Source organism: Rutidosis leptorrhynchoides, chromosome 7 (genome assembly GCF_046630445.1).
Source record: "Rutidosis leptorrhynchoides isolate AG116_Rl617_1_P2 chromosome 7, CSIRO_AGI_Rlap_v1, whole genome shotgun sequence".
NCBI lineage: Eukaryota > Viridiplantae > Streptophyta > Magnoliopsida > Asterales > Asteraceae > Rutidosis > Rutidosis leptorrhynchoides.
Window position 1 is genome coordinate 3,792,496 of NC_092339.1, and position 25,764 is coordinate 3,818,259.

A 25,764-nucleotide genomic window follows, 5' to 3' on the forward strand; every position below is an offset into this window, starting at 1 on the left:
TAGTCTTGTTTATATGTATATAACTCATTGTTAATATACTTATGGAGATACTTACTTATCATAATCTCATGTTAACCATATGTATATCCATATATATATCGTCAAGTCGTTTTTACAAGTTTTAACGTTCGTGAATCGCCGGTCAACTTGGGTGGTCAATTGTCTATATGAAACATATTTCAATTAATCAAGTCTTAACAAGTTTGATTGCTTAACATGTTGGAAACATTTAATCATGTAAATATCAATCTCAATTAATATATATAAACATGGAAAAGTTCGGGTCACTACATTTCCAACCCGGCAATGTACCTCAACTTAGTCTAAATATGCTGTTTTCGAATATGTATTTGGTTGTGTTCATGTAATTTTTTCAAGTTTGGTCGTGTTTGTTCGAGTTCGTATATGCATGTACTTTAGTTGGGATCCATCCCTAATGGGTCTCATGTTTTCTGTGTTGTGATAATGAAATTTCTGCTTGCCTTTCAAAAAACATTCAAATATAGAGTGAAAACACAAAATAACTACTACATTGTTTTATTCACTTCCAATCATAATGACGATGACCAATAATAACATGCACACATTCAAACACTTCACTACTTGTCTACTTGGGCCACTACAAATGTCATAACCCGACCTTAACCATAAGGACGAATACAATAACATATGATTTCATCGCGAGGTATTGACCTCTATATGCGACATTTTTCAAAAACTGCATTCGTTTTTACAATACAAACCATAACTTTTATTACAAATACAAGGTTTAAACAACTTAATAATGATTATTGTTTAGCGATAATCTTAGACTTACAAACTTTACATGTGATAATAACAATACGATTTCCAACATATTTTACATTACAAATCCTCCGATATGCAGTTTTATTTTTGACACAAATATGCATACTCAAGATCTTGCTTAAATTCAACATGTTGCAGCGGAAGCTTTTAGTTATCACCTGAGAATAAACATGCTTAAAACGTCAACATAAAGTTGGTGAGATATAGGTTTAATGCCGGCAGCGTTATAAATATAGACCACAAGATTTCATATATAAACGTTTTAATAAAAATATTCTAAGTTGTTGAGCACTTGATAACCATACTTAACATTTAATCAACGTCGCATATTCCCTTTATTATGAAATCTTACTACACCGTACCAAGTGTAGTCACCGAAACGAAGTACTGTGCAACCGTTGAATACTGGTCGTCCAGTCCGGTTGGGGTTGTCAGGCCCGATAGATCTATCAACAGGATTCGCGTTTACAATACCTCATGTAAATAATAGTTACCAAGTTACAGGGAAGTATGCCAGTGGTACAACTCAACGTAGAATATATATTTTTAATCACTTGTGTCCATAACGTAAATCATAAAATGCATGTATTCTCATCCCAAAATATTTAGAGTTTAAAAGTGGGACTATATACTCACTTTTGTCTTGAAGGTATTTAACTCGACTTGGTCTCCGATAGATATCACGAACCTAACCATATATATAATATATCAACATATTTTCTTTTCAAGTAATCGTTACATATATATATATATACTTTTAATACTTTTAATATTTTCTTAGTCCGTAATTAGCAGTCCGATGTTAGTGGTCCACAATTAGTTGCTTAAATAAAATAAATAAAGACCCCATCGTATTCATATTGATCAGAATTAATCTTGACCCATGGTACCATGTTGTCAAATGACGTGTTGCGTACATAAAGTACCGTGTTGTCAAATGACGTGTTGCGTACAATCATGAGGTCTTATGATTAATCTTCTCGTGTTGTTTACGGGTGGTCCTGAAATATATAAAATCAAATCATAAGTAAATATATATTAAATATTATGTTAATTAGCCAAGATATGATTAATCCGATTTTGTCATAATATGATATATTACAGGTCTTGAAGTGTTTTTAAAAATCAAATTAGAAGGATCTATTTAGTTTGCGAACAAGTTTGAAATCACTCAAACTATGTTCTTGTTGTTAAAATTTTATAACACAAAATAAGATAGCTATTTAAATATGAATCGAATAAGGTTATGAATAAGGTTACTACCTCAAGTTACTTGGACAAAGCTACTGAAAAAGGTAAGAAAAATCTTGAAATCAAAAGAGTGGTGGAGTGGGATTGAAAGATTGGAAGTAATCTCCTTGAATCGGATGACTATATTGATACGTTCTTGAGTAGGTAAATGAAGAGAGATTAGGGAGTGAATTAACTTGAAAAAAAATTGGAATGTGTGTGTGCAAAATAGCATGATTATGGGATGGATATATAGGAGATTTAGTTTGTTTTCTTGCACAAAAGTCACACATGAGGTTAAATGGCTGGTTCCCACATGTAACATCATGTCTAGTGGCTGATCATTGAAGTTTATTGTTGGTATATACCAATAGTAAATACGTATAGAAGCTGGATATGATACGGTTACATATACCCTAGATATACTTGTAGAAATTTTGAGGAATCGGAACGAGAATTCAAATATGGACGGGTTTATAACTGTAAAAGAGGCTCAAAACTGGGCTTTTATTTTTGGGTCAAACCGGGCCAAAATAAAATTTTAAGACATTTTTAATAAAGCAATGTTATAACTGTAAAAGAGGCTCTGCCCCTTGGACCCCGCCAGGGGTTTCCACCCCTTGGACCCCGCTTATCGGGGGCGCTGCCCCCGAACCCCCGTCATAATCAAGATAAGTTCAAACAAGTGTGTACTCCACACTTCCCCAAACTTGTTCGATATTTATCAAGATTATTTTGGTTACAAATTAATCCCATTACACTTAAATCATATTGGTGACATAGATCACCAACACATTATATATTGTAAGTATATATGTCAAAGAATGTTACATATAGTTATCGTTTTGAAAACTTAAGTTAGTGGTCTCAAAGTATACTTATAACTCATTGTTGTTAGTTCACAATGAAATGTTAAACCATCCTTAAATCATGTTAAATATGTATAAATATGTACATATACATAATCGTATAATTATCGTGTGTTATATAGTTCGTGATATCATCGGTCAAATTGAACGGTCAAACGTTGTGTGAAACTCTTTTCAAAAACATAAGTCTCAACAGTTTGGATTGCTTATCATGTTGGTAAGGTTTATTTTATGTAAATATTAATCTCATAAGTATAAAACGATCGGAAAAATCCGGGTCGTTACAACAAATTTCCACTACACCATTCGGGTAGTGATATTTCCACACGAATAAACACAGTTTAGAGGACCAAAATTAATTACAAATGAAATACTAATAACTGCATGAAAGTAGTGTACCCACGCAGTAGCGGAACTTGAACCCGACTACAGAGGGGGCAAGTCTAAAAATTTAATAAATTTTTCATTGTCAGCAGGGCAAACACTAAAAAAAACCTTATTTTTTGGTAATTTTTTTTTTAGTGTAAATTTTTTTTCCCGTTAAATCCAGGGGGCGGATACCCCCTTTGGGTTGCTCTATGTTCTGCCACTGTACCCACGTCGTTCCATTTTTTATGTTTACTACTAATCCTTTTTGTTGTGTAACTAACTAATACAATAAGGGGATTGATATTTTCATCATCATATTTACTTGTTTCACTTAAAATCTCTAAATGTCCCTAATGATAGACTTACATAAAACTTTTTGTTATATTTATCAATGGATATTTTGGAAAGAAAAGAATAAAATGGCGGTGAAACAAGTAAATGTGATGGTGGAAGTATCACCTCCTAATGATGCGCATAGCCGCACAACCAGGCTAGAGATGTACCGTGGCGACACTAAAGCATAAAGGACACCCTGTGGCAGGATAGTACGATCCTGACGTGGCATAACTGCAGAAAAGGACAACAGGGCATAATGGGGTCAACACTAAAATAATGGCGGCACTTTTACAGCTTTTTGGAATAAAATGACAAGGATAAAATGATGTGGCACTAAACATGTCCTTTTGTCTCCTTATGTGGCACTAATGGACAAAAGCTCATACATATAAATAGATGCAACATGAGCTATCATTCATCACTTGGGAATTATATTCCACTTCACCCTAAAACTACTCTCGATTGCATTCGTCATCTCAGCTAACCTGACCAATAGCTCTTTCATACGCTCTTCAATTTTAGGTAGCGTTTATACAACATAAATCCTAACATCGCCCTGGAGCCATCAAATCCGGCTAACCCGAATGATGGTGGGTCACGTTTAACTACCATTTCTGAGATCATCATCTCGTATGAGGGTTATTCAAGGTACTTCAGACCGGAGAGTTAAACTCAAGAAACCCTTAAATTCTCCTTATTTCTTGATCTTGCATGAACCGAACCCCTTGGACCATTTTATGCTTGATCACCTCCCATTCAACAATGACCAGAAGAGTGACTACTTAACCGATTAGCCCAAGATTCATCTTTTTTACTTGGATAATTCATACTACTCGTTCCTTAATTATAGTTATCTTCTTCTCTTTCAGTTTAAACTTTCTCGGTCTAGGTGTCGCCGGTCTTTTGCGGCTCATCAGTTTTCTTCTATTTCATTTCTCTCCAATCTTCTTCTCTTTCTTGTCTATTGCTTTCTCATCGCTTGGTACAATGGTAAGAAAACTATTGTTGAGATATGGAAACTTTAAACAAAAGGAAAGAAATCAAATTAGCTTGGAGATTAAGTTAGCTTGGAAGCCAAGTTTTATTTAGGGAGCAAGTATTTTATTTTTGGATTGCCTTTGGCTTGAAGGAGAAGTTAGCTTGTTCAACAAGTAGCTAGCTTTAATGTTTCACTATAAATAGACCCCTAGTCTCATTGTAATTGTGTGCACAAAAATAATAAGAATAATTCTCTGGTTTGCGCCCATGGATTAAACCCTTCTTCGCATTTTGAAGTTGGGGTATAACCACGTTAAATCCCCGTGTTGTTTATATTTATCATTCCTGCTTTAGCTATTTCGTTTGTCGTTGTAGGTTTGGTGATTAGCATAGATCACCTGTCTTGGTTGGGTCCATAATTCCTAACAAGTGGTATCTAGAGCTCAAGGTTTGAGTATGGGCACGATGGCGATTTGAAAGCAAGGTGTTCGATATGGTTGATGATTCGTTTTTTTCTTCTTCAAGGTTAGATCAAATGACAGAGTTGTGTGTCTTGCAACTTGTGTTGAGATCCAGAGACTTAGTTGATTGCGGTGAACTTGGGGTGTGTCTATGTATCCATGAAGTTGATCACACCAGGGTTGTTCTGATCCTGACGGGTTATGATGTAAACGGGACGCTGGTTACATCGTGATGGTGATTTATTCGCGAAGGGTTATGGAGTCAAGGGAATCGGTTCGATAGGGTTCTGTTGCAGAAGACACAAGGAGAGATTTTTCAGAAGATCCGGGTGACGGGTTGGGTTCTTGTTCCTCGTTATCACGTACGAAGGAACAATTGAGCAAAATTCGGATGTTCATGCGCAGCTGCAGAAGAAAATTCATAGCGGGTTCGTTAACCGTTGGATTGCCTTGAAAATGTTACTGTAGGTAAAATACACATAGATCCAGCTTCTATAAAAATTTGAGGCTGATCGGACCGTTGGATTTTGAGTTATGATTTTTCGAATCTGGGCAGTTTTCAGGATGAATTTTTTCGGGTTTGGAGACGCGAGTGCGAGACGGTTCTGTCTCGTGAAACTTCAAGAGATACGAGCTATGTTTTCAGAGATGTGAGTTTGTTATAGGAGCACAGGAGGGTGTTTTTCTCTCGGGTTAGAGCGGTTAGGTATGTAGTGACCCGTCCTAATCTATCTGGACGAAATCCATATGAATTATAAACGATTCACGATAGTTGGTTACATCACGAGGTACTTGACCTCTATATGATACATTTTACAAACATTGCATTCGTTTTTGAAAAGACAATCTTTCATTACATCGAAAGTTGACGGCATGCATACCATTTCATAATATATCTAAACTATAAATGACTTTATAATAATCTTGATGAAATCGACGACTCGAATGCAACGTCTTTTGAATATGTCATGAATGACTCCAAGTAATATCTTTAAATTGAGCAAATGCACAGCGGAAGATTTTTTTCGTACCTGAGAATAAACATGCTTTCAAGTGTCAACCAAAAGGTTGGTGAGTTCATTAGTTTATCATAAATAATCATTTCATAATTTTAATAGACCACAAGATTTTATATTTTCATTTCTCATAAACATATGTCCCATGCATAGAGACAAAAATATCATTCATACGGATTGAACACCTGGTAATCGACATTCACAATATGCATATAAGAATATCCTCATCATTCCGGGATCCTCCTTCGGACATGATATAAATTTCGAAGTACTAAAGCATCCGGTACTTTGGATGGGGCTTGTTGGGCCCGATAGATATATCTTTAGGATTTGCGTCAATTAGGGTGTCTGTTCCCTAATTCTTAGATTACCAGACTAAAAAGGGGCATATTCGATTTAATAATTCAGCCATAGAATGTAGTTTTAAGTACTTGTGTCTATTTCGTAAAACAGTTATAAAAGCAACGCATGTATTCTCAGTCCCAAAAATATATATTGCCAAAGCATTTAAAAGGGATCAAATGAAACTCACCTAATGTATTTTGTAGTAAAAATACATATGACATCATTGAACAAGTATAGGGTTGGCTTCGGATTCACGAACCTATATTAATTGTATTTATATTAAAACATATAATAGAGATCTCTAAATTTCATTTATTAATTATATAATTTTTATGAGTTTGTAGCTATATAAATTTTTATACTAAATTTTATTTATTACATATACTTTTTATATGTATTACATCTTAAGTTATATGTTATATATATCTATGCTGTATATATACGTTTAAAATACTTAATATTTATTCATTCAGTTATATTAATATATTTATATGTATAATATGTGTTTAGTATTATATTAAAACCCGATAATTTGTTATATGTAAGTATTTATATAAATAATGTTCATATTAATAATACTAACCTAATTGGGATTTAAATAACTTTAGTAAAAATGTTAATTTTTGATATAAAAGTAGTTTTAATAAAAATAGTATTAATAGTAGTAATACTAGTACTTATACTTATAATAATAATAGTAAGAATAATAATAATAATAATAATAATAATAATAATAATAATAATAATAATAATAATAATAATAATAATAATAATAATAATAATAATAATAATAATAATAATAATAAGAATAATAATAATAATAATAATAATAATAATAATAATAATAATAATAATAATAATAATAATAATAATAGTCTTAAAATCATGTTAATAATAATAATAATATTAATACCAGTAATAATAATAATAACTATAATAACAATAATGATAATACTTACTGATACTGCTAGTAATAACAATAATGATAATACTATTAATTAGACTAATAATAATTATACTTCTAAATGTTAGAAAATTATAACGATTATCATAATATTAATAATAATGATAATAATTAAAACTACCATACAAGCTTTCCTAAAAAAAATTTGACTCTGCCCAGGCTCGAACTTACGACCTCCTGCTCACTCGCAAACACCTTTAACCATGCATCTGATTCTACTTCTCTGATTTAATTCGATACCCAAGACTATTTAACCCCTTTTTAAGGAGCCCAACCGTTAACTAAATCCTCGGCCCAACTACAATAGAAACACGGCCCAATAGACCCAGGTTTTCACAACAGCCCAGACCTCTTCTATATAAAAAAAATATGTTGCTATTGCCTGGTTTCGAACATAGGACCTCTCGTTTAACATACACATTTCAAACCACACCCCTACTCTCTCTTTCCTGATTTAATTTCCAACTTAAATTTATGTAACTAATATTTCTGTTTGCTTTTCTTAACTTATAAACCCAAATATCATCATCGATATATCCATCATAATAATCTAACCGTAATTAATTTATATCACGATTTTTCCCTCATCAGCAAATAATCATTATCATAATCCCAACATCATCATCATCTTATCATCATAACTTTCATCAACAATTATCATCACCTTTCTTCTTCTTTTTATCGTAAAAGAACAGGAATCCATCGAAACAGTAATATATATGAGGTGTTTTATTTTTAGGTCTGTGAAACTATCGAACGAACAGAAAGATTAATAGCCATGTTACCCCAATCTTTACGGCCCACAATAAAGCCTAAATAATAATGGAATTTTGATTTGCAAATAAAAGGAAACGAACAGGAGCTGGAGACAAAATAATATCAACCGTATAATATTAAATTTTTCAAGTTGCATATGTGATTAATAAAAGCTTCGCTGGAAATCAATTCAAATGGGTGAGGTGAAGTTGTCGGCCACCATAGTTAAATAATTTGTCCACTAGTCTTTGTTTGTGAACCTTAATATTGTATTGCAATAAAATATTCCATACATTATTTGGTTAAATCATCAAACCGTAAATGTTTCTAGCTTTATCATCGTGGTTTGAACTCAACATGTAAAGGAGCAAAATTACAGAAGATAGAACTATCAAGAATATATTCTTCTTGATATGTTCGGAGGTTATGTAGAATGAAAGAGTTATGTAACATGGCACATGATGACGTTATGATATGTGAATCATCACATTCCATTAGACACTCAGCATGACTTACTGTAATATAATCACGTTGGCCAAGCGCCATTATATTATACTAACTCATGCTTCAATTCCCAATACTTCTCCACAATTCATTCATAATTTATACTTATATTTTACAGAAGTTTCCAATATAATGACATACAGAAAACACGAAGAGGTAAATAATTTAGAAATAAGAATATTTATGAAAATATCCTCAGAAATATCGAAGATATTTATGATGATATTTTAGAATTTCTAAGTTCGCAGGTTGATGAAGAAAAATTTTTCCGCAAGATTTTAACTTGACTTCGGAGCAAGATATTCTCTAAAGATTTCTTTGGATTCAGAATTACCTAGATTCTTTGAATATAGGGTTTGGTCCTTATATTTATCCTTGGTCTCCTTCATGGTGAGCTCAATCTGTTTTTCAGTACCAAATTTTTTTTCTTTCTACGAGCGTTCCCAACACTCCATTCTTTATCATCAAACTCTTGGCCATTTAGGCCATCTACAATTTTACTATTTCGTCTGCATTTAATGTAGCCATATCTGAATCGTTGGTTATCAATTCGAGGTGGTTTAAAGAGAATTGTGTTTTTAGATGATTAAACGCTGATGGTAACATGGTGGAATATGAAAGGTTCCCCGGTAACAATAAAAGAGCACACATATATATCAAGGTGTTAATAAGGTTGTTTTCAAACGAAAAGTCGAAGTTGACTTGCTGAAGCTGTGACAAAATTTGCTATTTTGAAAGGGATTACCAAGTTATTTTGGGTAATAATAACACTAAAGGAATTAGCACAGCTACATGTTAAACGTTTACTCAGTTTCCGAGAGTTTTCAGGTGCATAACTATATGCATCAATCTTTTCCTCTGTAGATGAAGTTCGGTTGGTTCATTCTCTTGATTGAGGTGTTTTCAAGAACCATGAGAGGGTTGAACGCAGATTGTAATCATCAAGATACAATTGAGGTTTAAGATGAAATCAAGTGGCAAACTTGAAGAAATGTTTAGTTTCATATGTTATAATCAATATTTTAATTCCTTTTAATTGTCTAATGTTGGTAGTCCTCAGTTGATAATCCACAGTTAGCAATTTAATAATTCATATATAGTTTAAAATATAATATTCAAATTAATTAATACGTATCGTGACCCGTGTACATGTCTCAGACTCAATCACAACTCAAAGTATATATATTATTGTAGAATCAACCTCAACCCTGTATAGCGAACTCGATCATTACAGCATATAGAGTGTCTATGGTTATCCCAAATAATATATATAGATGCATCAATATGATATGTCAAAACCTTGTATACGTGTCCCGATATTTAAATGCGTAAAATAAATACAGAAATTGAATGACGATAAATAAAATGCGTAAAGTAAATAACAGAAATTAAATGACGATAAATAAAATTGCGAGAATTAAAATTGCGATAAATAAAATGCGATAAATAAATTGCGATAATAAAAGGTAATACAGAATTAACAGTTAGCTAGGAACAGTTAGCTAGGATTTTGTTAGCGTGGATTCTTAACAAAATTTCTCATAGTTAATTTGTTTGTTTCTAACAAATTTTATTTTGTCCAATATTTTCTTCTTTATGCAACTTGTTGGATTCTGAGAAGTCAAAATCTAAATATGAAATTGAATGAAAATAGTTATTTCGTGGTGAACAGATTCGTATATCTGTGGATGTAAGCAGGATAGTAAATGATTGTTGAATCAGATTCGAAGAATGTACAGTGTAACTTATTAATGTGGAATCTAAATATTCCTCGGGTATTACCTACCCGTTAAAATATTTTCACCATTAACAGTTTGTACAAAAGAATTTTTAATCACAATCTTTATGAAAACATATATACATATATATTTTCTTTAGATGTAATCACAGATTTAATGAGTTAATATGATACTAATCTCATTTGATTTACCGTTAGATCTAGAATATATAATCTCTAGAAAATTAGAGATTACATAATCACCATGTCGAACGAAGATAAATGATGTAGAACGATTCGTAGAACGATAATTATACTCGAGGTACAGAATGAGATATTGAGACATGTGGTGTTGAAACTTAGGTTGTTGGTAGTACTGGTGCTGTTACTAATGGTACTGTTGGTGCCAATAATGTTGCTGAAGCTGGTAAATTTTTACACCATATTCTTCAAATTTATTACACGAGCGCGAAGTTCGTTGACTTTTTCTATTATCCGGGATGATTGTCGGTCAGAACGAGTGGATGAATAAAGTTTATAATATGAGTTATGATATAGTCGTGGTGAGATACTCTGAGAGAGAAATTGGTATTTCGAACAGGTTCGTCGGTAAGTGTTTCAGGTTCTTCACCAAGAGATGAATTTGGTTGGTGAAAGGGATCGCCTTCTTCGCGTCTCCATTGATTAAGTCGACTACGAACCCATCAGATGAATTGGGGATGGATGATTGATTGATTCATTCCGGTTATACCGATTTCAGAGCTCAAGTGTGAAATGTCCCGTTCTTATTGATTAAAAACGTTCCATATTAATTGATTTCGTTGCGAGGTTTTGACCTCTATATGAGACGTTTTTCAAAGACTGCATTCATTTTTAAAATAAACCATAACCTTTATTTCATAAATAAAGGTTCAAAAAGCTTTACGTAGATTATCAAATAATGATAATCTAAAATATCCTGTTTACACACGACCATTACATAATGATTTACAATACAAATATGTTACAACGAAATAAGTTTCTTGAATGCAGTTTTTACACAATATCATACAAGCATGGACTCCAAATCTCGTCCTTATTTAAGTATGTGACAGCGGAAGCTCTTAATAATCACCTGAGAATAAACATGCTTAAAACGTCAACAAAAATGTTGGTAAGTTATAGGTTTAACCTATATATTATCAAATCATAATAATAGACCACAAGATTTCATATTTCAATACACATCCCATACATAGAGATAAAAATCATTCATATGGTGAACACCTGGTAACCGACATTAACAAGATGCATATTTAAGAATATCCCCATCATTCCGGGACACCCTTCGGATATGATATAAATTTCGAAGTACTAAAGCATCCGGTACTTTGGATGGGGTTTGTTAGGCCCAATAGATCTATCTTTAGGATTCACGTCAATTAGGGTGTCTGTTCCCTAATTCTTAGATTACCAGACTTAATAAAAAGGGGCATATTCGATTTCGATAATTCAACCATAGAATGTAGTTTCACGTACTTGTGTCTATTTTGTAAATCATTTATAAAACCTTCATGTATTCTCATTCCAAAAATATTAGATTTTAAAAGTGGGACTATAATTCACTTTCACGGATTTTTTTACTTCGTCGGGAAGTAAGACTTGGCCACTGGTCGATTCACGAACCTATAACAAATATGTACATATATATCAAAGTATGTTCAAAATATATTTACAACACTTTTAATATATTTTGATGTTTTAAGTTTATTAAGTCAGCTGTCCTCGTTAGTAACCTACAACTAGTTGTCCACAGTTAGATGTACAGAAATAAATCGATAAATATTATCTTGAATCAATCCACGACCCAGTGTATACGTATCTCAGTATTGATCACAACTCAAACTATATATATTTTGAAATCAACCTCAATCCTGTATAGCTAACTCCAACATTCACATATAGAGTGTCTATGGTTGTTCCGAAATATATATAGATGTGTCGACATGATAGGTCGAAACATTGTATACGTGTCTATGGTATCTCAAGATTACATAATATACAATACAAGTTGATTAAGTTATGGTTGGAATAGATTTGTTACCAATTTTCACGTAGCTAAAATGAGAAAAATTATCCAATCTTGTTTTACCCATAACTTCTTCATTTTAAATCCGTTTTGAGTGAATCAAATTGATATGGTTTCATATTGAACTCTATTTTATGAATCTAAACAGAAAAAGTATAGGTTTATAGTCGGAAAAATAAGTTACAAGTCATTTTTGTAAAGGTAGTCATTTCAGTCGAAAGAACGACGTCTAGATGACCATTTTAGAAAACATACTTCTACTTTGAGTTTAACCATGATTTTTGGATATAGTTTCATGTTCATAAGAAAAATCATTTTCCCAGTAGAACAACTTTTAAATCAAAGTTTATCATAGTTTTTAATTAACTAACCCAAAACAGCCCGCGGTGTTACTACGACGGCGTAAATCCGATTTTACGGTGTTTTTCGTGTTTCCAGGTTTTAAATCATTAAGTTAGCATATCATATAGATATAGAACATGTGTTTAGTTGATTTTAAAAGTCAAGTTAGAAGGATTAACTTTTATTTGCGAACAAGTTTAGAATTAACTAAACTATGTTCTAGTGATTACAAGTTTAAACCTTCGAATAAGATAGCTTTATATGTATGAATTGAATGATGTTATGAACATCATTACTACCTCAAGTTCCTTGGATAAACCTACTGGAAATGAGAAAAATAGATCTAGCTTCAAAGGATCCTTGGATGGCTTGAAAGTTCTTGAAGCAGAATCATGACTCGAAAACAATTTCAAGTAAGATTTTCACTCGAAATAAGATTGTTATAGTTATAGAAATTGAATTAAAGTTTGAATATGATTATTACTTTGTATTAGAAAGATAACCTACTGTAAGTAACAAAGGTTTCTTGATCTTGGATGATTACTTGGAATGGATTTAGAAAACTTGAAAGTAAACTTGCAATCTTGGAAGTATTCTTGATTTTATGAAACTAGAAATTTTGAAATTTATGAAGAACACTTAGAACTTGAAGATAGAACTTGAGAGAGATCAATTAGATGAAGAAAATTGAAGAATGAAAGTATTTGTAGGTGTTTTTGGTCGTTGGTGTATGGATTAGATATAAAGGATATGTAATTTTGTTTTCATGTAAATAAGTCATGAATGATTACTCATATTTTTGTAATTTTATGAGATATTTCATGCTAGTTGCCAAATGATGGTTCCCACATGTGTTAGGTGACTCACATGGGCTGCTAAGAGCTGATCATTGGAGTGTATATACCAATATTACATACATCTAAAAGCTGTGTATTGTACGAATACGAATACGGGTGCATACGAGCAGAATTGTTGATGAAACTGAACGAGGATGTAATTGTAAGTATTTTTGTTAAGTAGAAGTATTTTGATAAGTGTCTTGAAGTCTTTCAAAAGTGTATGAATTCATATTAAAACACTACATGTATATACATTTTAACTGAGTCGTTAAGTCATCGTTAGTCGTTACATGTAAATGTTGTTTTGAAACCTTTAGGTTAACGATCTTGTTGAATGTTGTTAACCCATTGTTTATTATAACAAATGAGATGTTAAATTGTTATATTATCATTATATTATGATATATAATATATCTTAGTATGATATATATACAGTTAAATGTCGTTACAACGATAATCGTTACATATATGTCTCGTTTCGAAATCATTAAGTTAGTAGTCTTATTTTTACATATGTATTTCATTGTTAATACACTTAATAATATATTTACTTATCATTTAACATAATTAATCAAGTGTATCAATATCTTAATATGATTCATATGTACCTAGTAAGACGTTCTTATAACGATAATCGTTATATATATCGTTTTCGAGTTTCTTAAATTAATAGTCTCATTTTTATGTATATAACTCATTGTTAAAATACCTAATGAGATACATACTTATAATAAAATCATGTTAACTATATATATAACCATATATATGTCATCGTATAGTTTTTACAAGTTTTAACGTTCGTAAATCACCTGTCAACTTGGGTGGTCAATTGTCTATATGAAACCTATTTCAAATAATCAAGTCTTAACAAGTTTGATTGCTTAACATGTTGGAAACACTTAATCATGTAAATAACAATTTCATTTAATATATATATAAACATGGAAAAGTTCGGGTCACTACAGTACCTACCCGTTAAATAAATTTCGTCCCGAAATTTTAAGCAGTTGGAGGTGTTGACGTATCTTCTGGAAATAAATGCGGGTATTTCTTCTTCATCTGATCTTCTCTTTCCCAGGTGAACTCGGGTCCTCTACGAGCATTCCATCGAACCTTAACAATCGGTATCTTGTTTTGTTTAAGTCTCTTAACCTCACGATCCATTATTTCAATGGGTTCTTCAATGAATTGAATTTTTTCATTGATTTGAATTTCGTCCAACGAAATAGTGAGATCTTCTTTAAAAAAACATTTCTTCAAATTCGAGACGTGAAAAGTGTTATGTACAGCCACGAGTTGTTGAGGTAACTCAAGTCGGTAAGCTACTGGTCCGACACGATCAATAATCTTGAATGGTCCAATATACCTTGGATTTAATTTCCCTCGTTTACCAAATCAAACAACGCCTTTCCAAGGTGAAACTTTAAGCATGACCATCTCTCCAATTTCAAATTCTATATCTTTTCTTTTAATGTCAGCGTAGCTCTTTTGTCGACTTTGGGCGGTTTTCAACCGTTGTTGAATTTTGATGATCTTCTCGGTAGTTTCTTATATTATCTCCGGACCCGTAATCTGTCTATCCCCCACTTCACTCCAACAAATTGGAGACCTGCACTTTCTACCATAAAGTGCTTTAAACGGCGCCATCTCAATGCTTGAATGGTAGCTGTTGTTGTAGGAAAATTCTTCTAACGGTAGATGTCGATCCCAACTGTTTCCAAAATCAATAACACATGCTCGTAGCATGTCTTCAAGCGTTTGTATCGTCCTTTCGCTCTGTCCATCAGTTTGTGGATGATAGGCAGTGCTCATGTCTAGACGAGTTCCTAATGCTTGCTGTAATGTCTGCCAGAATCTTGAAATAAATCTGCCATCCCTATCAGAGATAATAGAGATTGGTATTCCATATCTGGAGACGACTTCCTTCAAATACAATCGTGCTAACTTCTCCATCTTGTCATCTTCTCTTATTAGCAGGAAGTGTGCTGACTTGGTGAGACGATCAACTATTACCCAAATAGTATCATAACCACTTGCAGTCCTTGGAAATTTAGTAATGAAATCCATGGTAATGTTTTCCCATTTCCATTCCGGGATTTCAGGTTGTTGTAGTAGACCTGATGGTTTCTGATGTTCAGCTTTGACCTTAGAACATGTCAAACATTCTTCTACATATTTAGCAATATCGGCTTTCATACCTGGCCACCAAAAATGTTTCTTAAGATCCTTGTACATCTTCCCCGTTCCAGGATGTATTGAGTATCTGGTTTTATGAGCTTCTCTAAGTACCATTTCTCTCATATCTCCAAATTTTGGTACCCGAATCCTTTCAGCCCTATACCGGGTTCCGTCTTCCCGAATATTAAGATGCTTCTCCGATCCTTTGGGTATTTCATCCTTTAAATTTCCCTCATTTAAAACTCCTTGTTGCGCCTCCTTTATTTGAGTAGTAAGGTTAGTGTGAATCATTATATTCATAGATTTTACTCGAATGGGTTCTCTGTCCTTTCTGCTCAAGGTGTCGGCTACCGCATTTGCCTTCCCCGGGTGGTAACGAATCTCAAAGTCGTAATCATTCAACAATTCAATCCACCTACGCTGCCTCATATTCAGTTGTTTCTGATTAAATATGTGTTGAAGACTTTTGTGGTCGGTATATATAATACTTTTGACCCCATATAAGTAGTGCCTCCAAGTCTTTAATACAAAAACAACCGCGCCTAATTCCAAATCATGCGTCGTATAATTTTGCTCGTGAATCTTCAATTGTCTATACGCATAAGCAATCACCTTTGTTCGTTGCATTAATACACAACCGAGACCTTGCTTTGATGCGTCACAATAAATCACAAAATCATCATTCCCTTCAGGCAATGACAATATAGGTGCCGTAGTTAGCTTTTTCTTCAATAACTGAAACGCTTTCTCTTGTTCATCCTTCCATTCAAATTTCTTCCCTTTATGCGTTAATGCAGTCAAGGGTTTTGCTATTCTGGAAAAGTCTTGGATGAACCTTCTGTAGTAACCAGCTAGTCCTAAAAACTAGCGTATATGTTTCGGAGTTTTTGGGGTTTCCCACTTTTCAACGGTTTCGATCTTTGCCGGGTCTACCTGGATACCTTCTTTGTTCACTATGTGACTGAGGAATTGAACTTCTTCCAACCAAAATGCACACTTTGAAAACTTAGCGTACAGTTTTTCTTTCCTCAATACTTCTAGCACTTTTCTCAAATGTTCTTCGTGCTCTTGATCATTCTTTGAGTAAATAAGTATGTCATCGATGAAAACAATGACAAACTTGTCAAGGTATGGTCCACACACTCAGTTCATAAGGTCCATGAACACAGCAGGTGCATTAGTTAAACCAAACGGCATGACCATAAACTCGTAATGACCGTAACGTGTTCTGAAAGCAGTCTTTGGAATATCATCTTCTTTCACCCGCATTTGATGATACCCGGAACGTAAGTCAATCTTTGAATAAACAGACGAGCCTTGTAGTTGATCAAATAAGTCGTCGATTATCGGTAGTGGGTAGCGGTTCTTGATGGTAAGTTTGTTCAACTCTCGGTAGTCGATACACAACCTGAATGTACCATCTTTCTTCTTGACAAACAAAATAGGAGCTCCCCACGGTGATGTGCTTGGTCGAATGAAACCACGCTCTAATAGTTCTTGCAGTTGGCTTTGCAGTTCTTTCATCTCGCTGGGTGCGAGTCTGTAAGGAGCACGAGCTATTGGTGCAGCTCCTGGTACAAGATCTATTTGAAATTCAACAGATCGTTGTGGAGGTAGTCCCGGTAATTCTTTCGGAAATACATCGGGAAATTCTTTTGCGACAAAAACATCATTGATGCTCTTTTCTTCAGTTTGTACTTTCTCGACATGTGCTAGAACAGCATAGCAACCTTTTCTTATTAGTTTTTGTGCCTTCAAATTACTAATAAGATGTAGCTTCGTGTTGCCCTTTTCTCCGTACACCATTAAGGGTTCTCCTTCTTCTCGTACAATGCGAATTGCATTTTTGTAACATACAATCTCTGCTTTCATCTTCTTCAACCAGTCCATGCCAAATATTACATCAAAAACTCCTTAACTCTACTGGTATCAAATCAATCTTAAATATTTTGCTACCCAGTTTAATTTCTCGATTCCGGCATATATTATCTGCTGAAATTAATTTACCGTTTGCTAATTCGAGTAAAAATTTACTATCCAACGGCGTCAATGGACAACTTAATTTAGCACAAAAATCTCTACTCATATAGCTTTTATCCGCACCCGAATCAAATAAAATGTAAGCAGATTTATTGTCAATAAGAAACATACCCGTAACAAGCTCCGGGTCTTCCTGTGCCTCTGCCGCATTAATATTGAAAACTCTTCCGCGGCCTTGTCCATTCGTGTTTTCCTGGTTCGGGCAATTTCTAATAATGTGGCCCGGTTTTCCACATTTATAACAAACTACATTGGCATAACTTGCTCTGACACTACTTGCTCCGCCATTACTCGTTCCGACACCATTTGTTCCTTTCGTTCTGTTAACCCCTGGTCCATAGACCTCACACTTCGCCACGCTATGACCATTCCTTTTACACTTGTTGCAAAATTTGGTGCAGAACCCCGAGTGATACTTTTCACACCTTTGGCATAGCTGCTTCTGATTGTTGTTGTTGTTGCGGTTGTTATTGTTGTTGGGATGATTGTTGTAGTTGCTGTTGTTGTTGTTGTTGTTGTTGTTGTTGTTGTTGTTGTTGGGCCGTTTGTTGTAGTTGCGATTGATGTTGCGATTGTTGGGATAATTGTTGCGATTATTATTGTAATTGCTGTTGTTGTTGTTGTATTGGTGATTCTTATCACCGTTTTCCTCCCACTTTCTTTTGACTTGCTTCACATTGGCCTCTTCAGCCGTCTGTTCTTTAATTCTTTCCTCAATCTGGTTCACTAGTTTGTGAGCCATTCTACATGCCTGTTGTTTGGAGGCGGGCTCGTGTGAACTTATATCTTCTTGGATTCTTTCCGGTAATCCTTTCACAAACGCGTCGATCTTCTCTTCCTCATCTTCGAACGCTCCCGGACACAATAGGCACAATTCTGTGAATCGTCTTTCGTACGTGGTAATATCAAATCTTTGGGTTCGTAACCCTCTAAGTTCTGTCTTGAGCTTATTGACCTCCGTTCTGGGACGGTACTTCTCGTTCATCAAGTGCTTGAATGCTGACCACGGTAGTGCGTACGCATCATCTTGTCCCACTTGCTCTAGATAGGTATTCCAACATGTTAACGCAGAACCTGTGAAGGTATGCGTAGCGTACTTCACTTTGTCCTCTTCAGTACACTTACTTATGGCAAACACCAATTCGACCTTCTCGGTCCATCGTTTCTATCCGATCGGTCCTTCGGTTCCATCAAGTTCCAAAGGTTTGCAGGCAGTGAATTCTTTGTAGGTGCATCCTACACGATTTCCTGTACTGCTAGATCCAAGGTTATTATTGGTATGTAGTGCAGCCTGTACTGCGGCTATATTTGAAGCTAGAAAAGTACGGAATTCCTCTTCATTCATATTCACGGTGTGTCGAGTAGTCGGTGCCATTTCCTTCAAAATAGTCAAATGGAACAAGTTAATCATACAGAATATTAAGAGTAGTTAATAGTATTTCGTAGCATAATATGAACTCATTTATAAAAGCTTTTTCTTCATATTAGCGTTTTATAAGTTTAAAGTCGGGTGGTACCTACCCGTTAAGTTCATACTTAGTAGCTAATATAAAATTCAACTACTACAATTCTATATGAAAAACTGATTATAATAATATTTCGCGTTCAAACTTTTATACAATATTTTACAAACTTACAATACCGCTTATTTTACATATAGCACACAATAACTTTGATACAAGATAGTTGTGAAGATAATTCTAGCTAGTACACAAGTCGTTCAGCAAAGGCAATAAAGACACGTAATTCATACGTCCAGAAACAAGTCATGCATTCTGGTTTTACTAGGACTACTTCCCATCCTTGGTCTTGTGGAACATAACCGTTATGGCCGTTGATAAGACAGCGTGTTGTAACATCGTCAAAGGGACGAGGGTTATGTAATGACCAACAGTCTCGTAATAACCTAAAAACCTCATTTCTTACCCCAATTACCGTCTCCGTCACTTGTGGGAACGTTTTGTTTAATAGTTGTAGCCCGATGTTCTTTTTCTCACTTTGGTGAGAAACGAACATTACTAACCCGTAAGCATAGCATGCTTCTTTATGTTGCATGTTAGCCGCTTTTTCTAAATCATGAAGTCCTATATTCGGATACATTGAGTCAAAATAATTTCTTAACCCGTTGGGTAAAATAGCATTTGGGTTCCTTACAATATATGCGTCAAAGTAAACACATCGTAACTTATGGGTTTCCCAATGTGATATCCCCCATCTTTCAAACGAAAGTCTCTTATAAACCAAGACATTCTTGGAACGTTCTTCGAATGTCTTACAAACTGATTTCGCCGTAAATAGTTGTGCCGAAGAATTCTGACCGACTCTAGACAAGATTTCATCAATCATGTCTCCGGGTAGGTCTCTTAAGATATTGGGTTGTCTACCCATTTTGTATTTTTATACTGTAAAATAGACAAGAGTTAGATTCAACAAAAAAAAAAAATACTTATTAATACAAGCAATTTTTACATATATCATAAAGCATAAGCACACTATATTACATATATTACACCATACGAATACAACTATCTTATTCCGACTCGCTCATTTCTTCTTCTTCGGTTTTGGTTCGTTTTGCCAAGTTTCTAGGGATATATGATGTTCCCCTAATACTAGCTGTCGTTTTCCACAACGGTTTAGAAAAAACTGGTGGTTTAGAGGTTCCCGGGTCCTTGTTACAACTTAAGGACTTCGGGGGTTGACGATACATATAAAGTTCATCGGGGTTGGATTTAGATTTCTCTATTTTTATGCCCTTTCCCTTATTATTTTCTTTTGCCTTTTTAAATTCAGTTGGGGTAATTTCTATAACATCATCGAAATTCTCGTCGAAATCCGATTCATCGGAGAATTGGTAATCCTCCCAATATTTTGCTTCCTTGGCGGAAACACCATTGACCATAATTAACCTTGGTCGGTTGGTTGAGGATTTTCTTTTACCTAACCGTTTTATTATTTCTCCCACTGGTTCTATTTCTTCTTCCGGTTCCGATTCTTCTTCCGGTTTCGATTCTTCTTCTGATTCCGACTCTTCTTCCGGTTCCTCTTCGGGAACTTGTGAATCAGTCCACGAATCATTCCAATTTACATTTGACTCTTCATTATTATTAGGTGAGTCAATGGGACTTGTTCTAGAGGTAGACATCTATCACATAATATCAAACACGTTAAGAGATTAATATATCACATAATATTCACATGTTAAAAATATATAGTTTCCAACAAAATTTGTTAAGCAATCATTTTTCAAGAAAACACGGTCGAAGTCCAGACTCACTAATGCATCCTAACAAACTCGATAAGACACACTAATGCAAATTTTATGGTTCTCTAAGACCAACGCTCAGATACCAACTGAAATGTCCCGTTCTTATTGATTAAAAACGTTCCATATTAATTGATTTCGTTGCGAGGTTTTGACCTCTATATGAGACGTTTTTCAAAGACTGCATTCATTTTTAAAATAAACCATAACCTTTATTTCATAAATAAAGGTTCAAAAAGCTTTACGTAGATTATCAAATAATGATAATCTAAAATATCCTGTTTACACACGACCATTACATAATGATTTACAATACAAATATGTTACAACGAAATAAGTTTCTTGAATGCAGTTTTTACACAATATCATACAAGCATGGACTCCAAATCTCGTCCTTATTTAAGTATGCGACAGCGGAAGCTCTTAATAATCACCTGAGAATAAACATGCTTAAAACGTCAACAAAAATGTTGGTGAGTTATAGGTTTAACCTATATATTATCAAATCATAATAATAGACCACAAGATTTCATATTTCAATACACATCCCATACATAGAGATAAAAATCATTCATATGGTGAACACCTGGTAACCAACATTAACAAGATGCATATTTAAGAATATCCCCATCATTCCGGGACACCCTTCGGATATGATATAAATTTCGAAGTACTAAAGCATCCGGTACTTTGGATGGGGTTTGTTAGGCCCAATAGATCTATCTTTAGGATTCGCGTCAATTAGGGTGTCTGTTCCCTAATTCTTAGATTATCAGACTTAATAAAAAGGGGCATATTCGATTTCGATAATTCAACCATAGAATGTAGTTTCACGTACTTGTGTCTATTTTGTAAATCATTTATAAAACCTGCATGTATTCTCATCCCAAAAATATTAGATTTTAAAAGTGGGACTATAACTCATTTTCACAGATTTTTTTTACTTCGTCGGGAAGTAAGACTTGGCCACTGGTCGATTCACGAACCTATAACAAATATGTACATATATATCAAAGTATGTTCAAAATATATTTACAACACTTTTAATATATTTTGATGTTTTAAGTTTATTAAGTCAGCTGTCCTCGTTAGTAACCTACAACTAGTTGTCCACAGTTAGATGTACAGAAATAAATCGATAAATATTATCTTGAATCAATCCACGACCCAGTGTATACGTATCTCAGTATTGATCACAACTCAAACTATATATATTTTGGAATCAACCTCAACCCTGTATAGCTAACTCCAACATTCACATATAGAGTGTCTATGGTTGTTCCGAAATATATATAGATGTGTTGACATGATAGGTCAAAACATTGTATACGTGTCTATGGTATCTCAAGATTACATAATATACAATACAAGTTGATTAAGTTATGGTTGGAATAGATTTGTTACCAATTTTCACGTAGCTAAAATGAGAAAAATTATCCAATCTTGTTTTACCCATAACTTCTTCATTTTAAATCCGTTTTGAGTGAATCAAATTGCTATGGTTTCATATTGAACTTTATTTTATGAATCTAAACAGAAAAAGTATAGGTTTATAGTCAGAAAAATAAGTTACAAGTCGTTTTTGTAAAGGTAGTCATTTCAGTCGAAAGAACGACATCTAGATGACCATTTTAGAAAACATACTTCTACTTTGAGTTTAACCATGATTTTTGGATATAGTTTCATGTTCATAAGAAAAATCATTTTTCCAGAAGAACAACTTTTAAATCAAAGTTTATCATAGTTTTTAATTAACTAACCCAAAACAGCCCGCGGTGTTACTACGACGGCGTAAATCCGGTTTTACGGTGTTTTTCGTGTTTCCAGGTTTTAAATCATTAAGTTTGCATATCATATAGATATAGAACATGTGTTTAGTTGATTTTAAAAGCCAAGTTAGAAGGATTAACTTTTATTTGCGAACAAGTTTAGAATTAACTAAACTATGTTCTAGTGATTACAAGTTTAAACCTTCGAATAAGATAGCTTTATATGTATGAATCGAATGATGTTATGAACATCATTACTACCTCAAGTTCCTTAGATAAACCTACTGGAAATGAGAAAAATAGATCTAGCTTCAAAGGATCCTTGGATGGCTTGAAAGTTCTTGAAGCAGAATCATGACACGAAAACAATTTCAAGTAAGATTTCCACTTGAAATAAGATTGTTATAGTTATAGAAATTGAATTAAAGTTTGAATATGATTATTACCTTGTATTAGAAATATAACCTACTGTAAGTAACAAAGGTTTCTTGATCTTGGATGATTACTTGGAATGGATTTAGAAAACTTGGAAGTAAACTTGCAATCTTGGAAGTATTCTTGATTTTATGAAACTAGAACTTTTGAAATTTATGAAGAACACTTAGAACTTGAAGATAGAACTTGAGAGAGATCAATTAGATGAAGAAAATTGAAGAATGAAAGTGTTTGTAGGTGTTTTTGGTCGTTGGTGTATGGATTAGATATAAAGGATATGTAATTTTGTTTTCATGTAAATAAGTCATGAATGATTACTCATATTTTTGCAATTTTATGAGATATTTCATGCTAGTTGCCAAATGATGGTTCCCACATGTGTTAGGTGACTCAAATGGGATGCTAAGAGCTGATCATTGGAGTGTATATACCAATATTACATACATCTAAAAGCTGTGTATTGTACGAGTACGAATACGGGTGCATACGAGTAGAATTGTTGATGAAACTGAACGAGGATGTAATTGTAAGAATTTTTGTTAAGTAGAAGTATTTTGATAAGTGTATTGAAGTCTTTCAAAAGTGTATGAATACATATTAATACACTACATGTATATACATTTTAACTGAGTCGTTAAGTCATCGTTAGTCGTTACATGTAAATGTTGTTTTGAAACCTTTAGGTTAACGATCTTGTTGAAAGTTGTTAACCCATTGTTTATTATAACAAATGAGATGTTAAATTATTATATTATCATGATATTATGATATATAATATATCTTAGTATGATATATATACAGTTAAATGTCGTTACAACGATAATCGTTACATATATGTCTCGTTTCGAAATCATTAAGTTAGTAGTCTTATTTTTACATATGTATTTCATTGTTAATACACTTAATTATATATTTACTTATCATTTAACATAATTAACCAAGTGTATCAATATCTTAATATGATTCATATGTACTGATGTCGTACGAGGTGTATATAAAATAGTTTATATTTTACTAGGAAAAACTATTAAATACGATACAATTTTACACAAGATATTTATTTATTTATAGAATGGATATACTTAAACCTTGCTACAACACTTATAGGCAGTGTACCTAATCGTACAGTAGTGTAGTTTTTAGTAAGTCCGGTTCGTTCCACAGGGAAATCTTTAAACAAAGCTCAACGCTATATTAGTTTACTTTTATAAAAATACAAACATATATATAAGTAATATTATTATTATAAAGGGGGGTTTTTACCGTTTAATGACCGGTTTGTCGATTTTAAGATTTTAGTCGCAGTTAAAACCTAATGTAAAATATAAAATAAATACAAGACTTAAATTAAAGTGTAAAGTAAATAACGATAATGAAATTGCAAATAATAAAAGTGCGATAAAATAAACTTGCGATAATTAAAAAGTACGATAATTAAAAGTGCAATTAAATAACAATAAATAAAAGTGCGATAATTAGAAGTGCAATTAAATATAAAATAAAGGAAATTAAATATGAAATAAAAGAATTATGCTTATTTAAACTTCCGTAATCATGATGTTTGACGTGTTGATTTTAGTTTTATGCCCATGGGTTAATTGTCCTTTGTCCTGGATTATTTAATATGTCCGTCTGGTTTTTATCCATAACAGTCCATCAGTCATAAATATAAATTGCAAGTGTCCTTGTCAAATTATTATTATACCCTAAGTTAAATATTCCAACTAATTGGGGATTCGAATTGTAACAAGGTTTTAATACTTTGTTTAATGAATACACCAGGTTATCGACTGCGTGTAAACCAAGGTTTTACTACTTTGTTAACAATTACACCAATTACCCTTGAATGTAATTTCACCCCTGTTTTAATTATTCTAGTGGCTATTAATCCATTCCCGTGTCCGGTTAAATGAACGATTATTCGTACATATAAATACCCCGCCCATCGTGTCCGATTGAGTGTATATGGTAATTTATAGGGACGCCCAATTGTAAATCTTTATATTAATATTAACAAACTTTCATTTAGTTAAACAAATATAAAGCCCATTAATAGCCCATAGTCTAATTTCCACAAGTGTCGTTCTTTTGTCCAAACCCCAATTATGGTACAAAGCCCAATTACCCAATTTTAGTAATTAGCCCAACATCATGATTACTTCGTTTTAAATAAGCATAATAATAACTTAGCTACGAGACATTAATGTAAAAAGGTTGAACATAACTTACAATGATTAAAAATAGCGTAGCGTTACACGGACAGAATTTCGACTTACACCCTTACAACATTCGCTAACATACCCTTATTATTAGAATTATAATTAAAATTAAAATTAAAATATAAATTATATATATATATATATCGTATAGATAGAGAGATGAGAGAAATAGAATATGAAATTTTGATCAGAATTCGGTTTGCTTTATAGCCAGAGTTGAAATTTGGGGCTCCGCGACTCGCGGCAAAATCCCCTTC